At 35.4% G+C, this 10,000-nt stretch overlaps 1 protein-coding gene across 3 annotated transcripts in view; it reads right to left on the minus strand.

Annotated features, from left to right (window-relative positions):
• Positions 1 to 1,715, minus strand: part of LOC137631148 (arrestin homolog) — a 742,836-nt gene extending 741,121 nt beyond the window's left edge. For 2 of the 3 annotated variants that reach the window (XR_011041865.1, XM_068362848.1), the window contains exon 1: positions 1,552 to 1,715. The gene's annotated coding sequence lies outside the window, so the exon portion shown is untranslated. Of the gene's footprint in view, positions 1 to 1,177; positions 1,481 to 1,551 lie in introns of those variants that run through there. The other variant, XM_068362847.1, reaches the window with a different exon arrangement.
• Positions 1,716 to 10,000: the final 8,285 nt, after the last annotated feature.

Below are 10,000 nucleotides of genomic sequence, written 5' to 3' on the forward strand. Positions count from 1 at the left end.
AGAGAGAGAGAGAGAGAGAGAGAGAGAGAGAGTGGAATACAGCTATGGGCTAAATAGACGATTTGATGTGGGGAGGAATACTTAACCTTAAGTTTATGGTGTCCGAATGTTCGTGCTGCATTTTTTATAATAATCATGTTAAGAAATTAGCATCGCCATCTTACTTAGCGGTCAAGGGAAAAGCCTGAATTAGTACTCGTCTCAGAGTACTAACATAAAAAAAATAGATAAAATAGAAATATAAGAAAAAACAATGTGAAAAACACAGGGAGAATTTTCGTATTTCGTTGTTATAATATGCGACTCAAATGGCAATGCCAGGTTAATCCAATTATTAGAATAAACATAGTGTAGTATTAGAGAAAAACGGCATATTGTATATTAACTCTACGCACTACTGATGAAATTTCACTGTTCAGTTTGAGTGTTGTAGATGACTATTGATGTTTGCTCTATATTTACAATTTATTATGCAAGTATATGCATTTCTAGTCCATTCCAGGAGAAAGGGCTCCAACATGTCAATTCATGTCTGGAGTTTAGTCAGTTTTCATCACCACAATTGCCAGTGCGGATTGGTGATGCGGGAGATTTTGGTCTGATCGCTCACAGCAAACCAGCCTAGTACGTGTGGCTCTGACGAGTACAGCTTTAATGATTATGGTGATACACAATCCTTTCACCACGTTTAGGTATTCACACGCATATATATATATATATATATATAAAAATTATATATATATTATATATATATAAATTATATATATATATATATATATATGTATATATATATATATATATATAGGTGTGTGCATAATTAACAACTTTCATGATTTCAAAGAAACAGACGAAACCCTCAGCTAGTGTTACATAAGAGAAAGAAAATTTATGTTATGAAAAAAAACGTTCTCCGAGAACACAAAAGCAGGACAAAGAGAGAATGATGAGTATAATAAAAATACTATCGTAAAAAAAAAAAAAAAAAAAAAAATTAAGCTGAGGTCAGAATCCGTCATTATTTAAATATGTTAGTAGCATGGTTGGCACACCTAACCATATGATTGGCAAACCAACATGAATAACATTCACTTTTGGTCAATTGTTCATGATCTCTACAAGTACCTTGCATTGGTTGACGATCTGACGGTTAAATCAATCAACATATCAGCATCCTTACCTGTATCCGATTCACTCATGTATCCGAACACACGTTGTCATGATGCATGGCGAATTTTTCCTTTTCCCTTCTGTCCTGAACCTTCACTCACAAATATCCCCAAAGGAAATGAATTCGATTAAGTTTCTTCATAATAATAGCTTCAATTCAATACACTTTTACAGGTAGGGTTCCAACGAGTAGTAAAAATACGGTATGGTCATACAGGGAGATTTTTTTTTTTCTTATGTTCTTTTTTTTTCTTTTGGCTTTTCTACAGTAAATAGCTCTAGCGTTAAGATTTATGTTACTCTAATGATAAGCAACTCTGGAATCTTATTTATTAAAGTTACTGATACTGTATATAGATACTTTCATCTAACTACAGCACTTACTTGACGTATAATTCAAAACAATCTGGTATTATTCTAACCCTTAGATTAGGCCACAGTAGAGATAATCAACTGCGCTCCAAACCAGAATTAGAACTTTCAACCACTTGTTACCGGGAGAGGTAGCGACAAGCCCTAATAAGGGTCTATCACGCTCAACGTCTAGCGGTATACTGGCCAGCTGCAACAGCTGGCTTCGCATTTATAGCCGCGCAAGTTACCGCGTTGCGATACTACCAGCGCGTTTCAGCTGTACGTAGCCTATAGGGATTCGATTATTATTATTATTATTATTATTATTAGCTAATCTAAATTACTATATGTAAAAGCAGGATGTTACGAAGCAAGAAGAAAAAAAAAAACATCACTGATCGTCCTGTTAAATATTCCAATATCTTTTCCTTGCCCTCAATCAAACTTAAGAAATGAAAATAGGCGGACTTAATATTGTAAGTAACCTGCCTCGTTTAACCCTTTGTACACCAAGTGAAATTTTGTGACTTAATGCAAATTGGGGTCTGAGAAACCCCAAATTGAAAATGCATATTTTTCATATCAGTAAAGTCTATACTATTTTGTTATTTGCATATGTTATTTCTGCATAAAGTATGGAGTCAACCAACAAATTATGGCTTAATCAAATGTTGAAGCCACTTACAGATTACATTTATATCATTCCTTTCTAGACGCACTTTTCAAAACATGATCAGTTGAATTTTCTAGCAATTAGAGAGAACTGCATGAAAATGAAAACACATATAGTTGAGATTTAATTTTTGTTCTGAGAAAAAATAATAGAATTTCTTCAAAACATCATTTTGCTTTATTTTATAGTGATTTTATGCACGGCACCATGAAAGAATAAGAATACACCATTAAAGAAATCGGGTAAACATTCGATACAAACTGAAAACGATTGTTCATTACAAGTAGACATATCATATGTTTGGCACGCTTTTTGCGTCTTCGTGTCTGATGTCCCAGGAAAAAATCCCCGTCTTTTTATTTCTGTTAGGAGTCTTTTGGACTGATTTCAAGGTAGCAGGCTGGCCAAGGCACCAACCGCCCGTTTTCAGATACTACCTCTGCAAAGTTAGGGGGTCCTTTGACTGGCCAGAAAGTACTTAATTGGATTCTTCTCTCTGGTTACGGTTCAATTTCCTATTGCATACACAAACACTGAATAGTCTGGCTTATTCTTAACAGATTTTCCTGTCATCATACATCTGAAAAAACTGAGATTATCAAACAATTCTTTCTCACCCAAGAGATTAACTACTGCACTGTAATTATTCAGTAGCTACTTTCCTCTTGGTAAGGGTAGAAGAGAGTCTTCAGCTATGGTATGCAGGTCTTCTAGAAGGACACTCCAAAATCAAACCATTGTTCTCTATTCTTGGGAAGTGCCATAGCATCTGTACCATGGTCTGCCACAGTCTTGGGTTAAAGGGTGCACTCAGGCACACTATTCTATCTTATTTCTCTTTTTGTTTTGTTAAAGTTTTTATAATTTAAATAAAAAATATTTATTTCAATGTTGTTACTGTTCTTAAAATATTTAATTTTTCCCTGTTTCCTTTCCTCACTAGGCTATTTTACTTGTTGGGGCCCTGGACTTATAGCAACATGCCGTTCCATCTATGGTTGTAGGTTAGCAAGTAATAATAATGATAATAATATCATCATTGATTGACATGATTGGGCATAAACCTTCCTGATGACTCGAAACGACATTTTATTTGTGGTAAGCATAAATGTTCTGCCAACTCTGTCGAGAACTTCCTTCACTGACATGGCCCTTCATATGCTTTTGGGTTTTTTTTTTTATTGATATACACAAAAGCATTTTAACAATTAACATCCATGTTCCAATAAAATATAGCCAATGGCCATCGGAATGAAATGCGCTTACACGTGTAGTTTTTCAGAGGATTGATCTTATTGATCAACTCCCCATTTGTTGCATTATAGTCAAGTATAACATGTGGTCTGAAAGGTTCTAATTCATCAATAGCGTTGTTGAAAGCATTGAGCTTAATAATAAAACCAACACTTTTCTTCAGAACGTAACTAAAGAGCATAATTTAATCTTCCTTGGAAAAAATAAATTTCGTTGAATAGACTTCATGATCTTTGTTCTTTGAAAAGATGGAGGAACTTCCTTTTTATTCTTCCTCAAAGTGTCAATCATTGTAAGATTCTTGTTAAGTTCTTTAACGAGATTGTAATCGATCGACATTGTTATATTATTAATGATTATTTAATAATTATTACGATTGTTATTGTTGAGAACGCTGCCAACAGCTACATGATTCCTAATGCTACCGCTAGATGTCGGTGTGTATTGTCAGTTGTGTGTCCCGCTATATCCAATAAAGCCGAGTTGTAACTTGTGAGTTTCCATCATAAATATCACCTCCGATTTAGGGCATCAAGACATGGTGGGAGCTGACGGGATTAAAAACGACACCTAGAACTCTCCAAGCAAGTATTATGCAGTATAGGCCCTTTAGATATTGTGTTTAAGCCTAAAAATACTGAGCATCCCTAACCGGCGAACATGGCTTCATCGACGGAAGGTATTGCAGCCCCAGCAAAATTCACTGCTAGCCTAGGGGCCGACAACGAACGTGAATGGAAGTCTTTTAAGCAACGGTTCGAGATTTATCTACTTGCTTCTGAAAAGGACAATAAACCTGAAGAGACTAAGGTGGCCCTACTTCTAAACATTGGAGGTGAAGAACTTCTACAGATATACAACTCTTTTGAATTTCCAGTCCCAGCAACCGGTAACCCTAATCCAGCCAATGTGTTGAAGGATGTTTTGGCGAAATTCGACGTCTATTTCTCTCCGCGCAAGAACGAACTCGTGGCAAGGTACAAGTTTCGAAGATGTATGCAGGAAACAAACGAAACATTGGAAACCTACGTTACTAGATTGAAGATTCTTGTGAAGGACTGCAACTATAGTAACCAACGAGACAAGCAGCTGAGGGACCAAGTCTTGTTTGGATGTACTGAGGACAAGCCTCGTCAAAAATTATTTGAAGTCGAAGACCTTACCCTGGAGAAGACATTGGATTTGTGTGTGGCCTTTCAAGCAAGCAAAAGGCAGATGGACGTCATCAAGTCTACTCCTCGCCAGACCAATGACAGTGTGGCCAAAGTGAGAGAAAAGTCTAGAAGGGAGAAGACTACTGATAGCAGACACAGCGCAGACCATGATGGTAGGCCTAGGCATGAAAACAATGAAGGTAGGCCTAAGTCCAGTAAACCCAGTGTTCCTACGAGTAAGTTGCGTCCTTGCAAATTTTGTGGGGAAAAACATGAATGGCGTAAGGAAAAGTGTCCAGCATGGTAAGAAATGCATAAAATGTGGTAATTTTAATCATTATGCTGTTAAATGTAAAAGTAGGAAAATAAATTATGTATCAGGTAATGACAATGACTTTGATGTGAACAGTTCAGATGAATCTGAATGTGAATATTTGCTTAAAGTGTCTAGTAAAAAGGATAAGCTAATTGAAGCTGATTTTGAAGTTAATGGTAAAGTAATCAAATTTCAAGTAGATTGTGGAGCTAGCGTAAATGTAATTCCTCAATATTTAATTCCCAATGTCAATTTAAAATCTAGTGACACTACCCTAGAAGTGTGGACTTTAGACATAGTTAGGCCTAAGGGAAAATGCAGATTAGTAATTAGAAATTGCAAGATTAGGAAGAAATATAACATTGAATTTTTGGTTGTTGATTGTAAATACACTCCATTATTAAGCAATGGACATCAGAGCAAATGGGACTTATTACAGTGAATTATGAAAATATTTCTGCAACTAAAGATGTACTTGATAAATATGACAATGTATTTAATAGTGATGTGGGTACATTCCAAAATGTGGTTAGACTAACCATTGACACAAATGCAGAACCAGTGGTGATTCCTAAATGCAGAGTTCCAATTAACCTTAAAAACAGAGTATGTAAGAAAATACATGAAATGGAAAAACTAAAGATAATAGCTAAAGTTGACCAACCTACTGACTGGCTGAGTCGGATGGTTGTAGCTGAAAAGAAAAATAAGGATTTAAGAATTTGTATTGATCCACAAGCTTTAAACAAGGCGTTGAAAAAGGAACATCATCCTATCCCTGTAATTGATGATATTCTACCCCAACTGTCAAAGGCAAAGGTCTTTTCATCTTTTGATTTAGCCAACGGGTATTGGCATTGTGTTCTTGATGAAGAATCTAGTGTTTTAACCACCTTTCAAACCCCTTTAGGTCGATACAGGTGGCTCAGACTGCCATTTGGTTTAAATGTTAGTGGTGAGATTTTCCAAAAACAGTTACTTTTGAATCTTGAGAATCTCGATGGTGTTGTATGTATTGCTGACAATGTTTTAATTTGTGGTGTAGGTGAAACGTATGAGGAAGCTGTTAAAGACCATGATAGTAAGCTAATCAAATTTTTGGAAAGGTGCCAGGCCAAGGGTATAAAACTTAATAAGTCTAAGGCCGTATTAAGAAAATCTGAAATTGCTTTCTTAGGTCATAAAATCACAAGTAAAGGTCTCATGGCGGACCCTAAAAAGGTGGAAGCTATCCTGAATATGAAACCACCTACTGATGTAACTGGTGTCAAAGAGTTTACAGGTATGATTAATTACTTAAGTAAATTCCTTCCTAATTTATGTGAGGTGTTAGAACCAATAAGGAAATTAACTCACCAAAATACCGAATGGAATTGGACAGAAAAACAAGAAAAAGCTTTCATAGAGTCAAAAAGGCTAATCACTAATGCCCCAATACTGCAGTACTATGACCCTAACTTAGACCTTGTCATACAGTGTGATGTTTCACAAAATGGGCTAGGTTCAGTATTGTTACAGTGTGGCAAACCAATTGCTTTTGCTAGCCGTGCTTTATCAGAAACCGAAAAAAAGTACGCACAAATTGAAAAGGAAACCCTTGCAATTGTTTTTAGTCTTGGGAAATTTCATGAGTATGTCTATGGTCGTAAAGTAATTGTGGAGAGTGACCACAAACCTATAGCCAGTATTGTTTTGAAACCATTGTGTAATGCTCCCAAGCGACTGCAAGGAATGTTGCTTAACATTCTACAATACGATGTTGAAATCATACATAAAAAAGGTAAGGAAATGTATGTGGCTGATGCACTCTCGAGATCTTATTTGCCATTAGACAATTATAAAGAAAGTGAATTTGAGCACGTTAACATGCTTGAACATTTACCAGTAAGAAAAGAGCGTCTTGATGAAATTAAATATGAAACAGACCAGGATGAGACTTTGCAAATTTTGAAATCATTAATCTTGAAAGGTTGGCCAGAAGGAAATGAGGAGATACCTAATGTAGTCAAAGCCTATAGTCATACCAAGGATGAGTACTCGGTTCAAGACGGGTTAATTTTTAAGAGTAATAGAATAGTCATTCCATTAAACCTTAGACATAAGATAATGCAGGTTGTCCATTCAGCACATATAGGAATTGAGGGCTGTCTACGAAGAGCCAGAGAATGTATCTATTGGCCAGGAATGAACTCTGATATAAAGCAATACATCTTATCATGTGAAATTTTTAATAAATTCCCTTGTGCTCAACAAAAGGAAACTTTAATTAATCATGAAATTGCTGATCGACCATGGCAAAAGGTTGGAGTTGATCTAATGAGTATTGAAAAACATAATTATCTTATAACTGTTGATTACTTCAGCAATTTTTGGGAAATTGACTACCTAGAAAATACATTAGCCAGTACAGTGATTAGAAAACTTAAATCTCATTTTGCTAGGTATGGATTGCCTTGTGTACTGATTAGTGATAATGGACCCCATTTTGTAAATAAGGAATTCGAACAGTTTTTGATTTTGAGCATAGGACAAGTAGCCCTACATATGCCCAATCTAATGGGATGGTCGAATCGGCAGTGAAAACATCTAAGCGTTTAATTAGAAAAGCTATTGAAAGTAATAAAGATCCCTATCTAGCCATTTTGGACCATAGGAATACCCCTACTAGTGATAAAGATGCTGGCCCATCACAGTATAGCTTAGGTAGGAGAACACGTACCAAATTACCAATGTTATCCAAGTTACTTGAAAATCAAAATGTAAATTTAGAGTTGGCTAAGGAAAGGAAAAGATTGAAAAATGCTAAGAGTAAATTCTATTATGATAAAAATGCTAAATATTTAAGTATTTTGCATGAAGGAGACAATGTACGTCTTAAACCTTATGTTTTGGGCAAGAAGGAATGGGAAAAGGGAAAAGTTGTGGAACGATTAGATGAGAGGTCATATCTAATTGAAAGCGAAGGTAAGCTATTTAGAAGGAATAGAGTTCAATTGAAAAAACCCCAAGTGATGTGCATATGCCCCAGGTAAATGAACCAGTAACTATTGACCTTAGTGGTAATGAAACTGAAACTCCTGTCAAAGTGGAAAACGAAGTTGTAACAGACAGACAAGGTCAACCAGAAATAAATTACCTTCTAAGTATTCTGACTATGAAATGTATTGATGTTTTGCGGAATTTCCCTAATGTCATATAAATGTTATGATTAAGAAGTGTAGCAATCTTTTGTGTATTTTCTCAAATGGCATGTTGAATTTCGTACCGAGAATGAATATTTTATTTCTGAACAGGTTCAACCACATATACATCATAGTGTACAATGTTTTGAGTGTGAATAACTTTTAGAGCTGATTGTAGTCCTAACAAATAACCTATCAAAGTAAATTCAGTGTAGCATTCTAACAGGTAACCCATCCAAATAAGTGTAAATTTAAAAGAAGAAAAGATGTTATATTATTAATGATTATTTAATAATTATGATGTTGATATTGTTGAGAACACTGCCAACAGCTACATGATTCCTAATGCTACCGCTAGATGTCGGTGTGTATTGTCAGTTGTGTGTCCCGCTATATCCAATAAAGCTGAGTTGTAACTTGTGAGTTTCCATCATAAATATCACCTCCGATTTAGGGCATCAAGACAGACATGTTGTCCGTTTTACCGTTTCAATGGTTGTAATTAGATTACGAATGACTCCTTGTGGTTGCCCTTTTTCAGCTTTGCCATCAAATTTTCCAACATAAACTTGAGTGTTGAGAAGGTTAGCATTTGTTGCATCTGCCATGACCCATATTTTTATGCCATACTTATCAGGTTTACTTGTATGTATACCTTGAATTGACATTTTCCCCGTAAATGATACAAGAGACTCGTCAATAGCTACATGTGCACTAGCTTTATAATTGACTTGACATGACTCGACAAAATACTGAAAAACGTCATATATAGGTGCCAGAAGTCCTTTTACACCATTCTTTCGTTCCAAACAAGTATTCATGTCATCAAATCTTTTGAATCTTTTGATTTGTAAGAAATGGACTCGGCTCATAGTAGCACGATAAATAAGTGGATCTGTGTTGACACTGAACAGCTCATCAATGTGACGTGAATTATGTTAATCGATTCCACATCTGATGCGAAAGCCAAAACGACTCAAAAAGTCTGTCGAAATCACGTATTTAAGTCATCACCATACACGCTACATCCTCTTTGATTATTTTATGCTATAATTGTTTCAATAATTCAATCTTACAAAAAAGTTAAAAACTGCTAATTCACTATGTGACGGAAAGGCACCGTGAGGACTATCTTTTTCATGAATACTATTTCGCTTTAACGTCCTTCCAATTCTTTGCCATTTATTAAACCACCTAGTTACTTTATCATTTCCCAAGTTATATATATGAGCAGAATCATCATTTTCATTATCATTCTCAGTATCATCAGCTACATCACTACCATTATCACTTGCAGAATACATTTGATGCTCACAGTCACTGATGTCAATTAATCACTGAAGGAGTCAACATCACCATCAAAAAGGGGAAGATCATTATTTGCCTCTCCTGCTCTACTGGCAAGGACATGATAATTATTGTTGAATATATGAACATTTGTGGAAAAAAATCCAAGTATCACGGATTGTCAGGTGGGGTTTGTAACGACCCCCGTGAATTTTCTACTTTGTGATTTTCATACAAAAAATAAATAAATAAATAAAATAAAATGTACATGTATGGGAGACAAGGATAAACAAAGTCAGAGAAGAAAACAATCCTAAGTAAATAAATACCAAATTGACAACATTTAAGAATTTCAGTAGGGTTATGTTGACACCCCCATGGCATATGAAGGGTTAACTTTACACGTAAGGGCCATTTTAGACTAGTTTGATTAGTCCTTATATATTTAAACATCTGTGATTTATGTCATTTAGTGTGCAGCAAGGATTTGAAGCCCAACTGCTACTAAACATATCATGGCTGTTATGTGTGCTTAACCTGATCAGAATTACATATGCTCGTACCCAACCAGATACCTTATTTAAAACGCAATATATTTATATTTATATATATA

The sequence above is a fragment of the Palaemon carinicauda genome, chromosome 39, assembly GCF_036898095.1.
Source record: "Palaemon carinicauda isolate YSFRI2023 chromosome 39, ASM3689809v2, whole genome shotgun sequence".
Taxonomy (NCBI): Eukaryota; Metazoa; Arthropoda; class Malacostraca; order Decapoda; family Palaemonidae; genus Palaemon; species Palaemon carinicauda.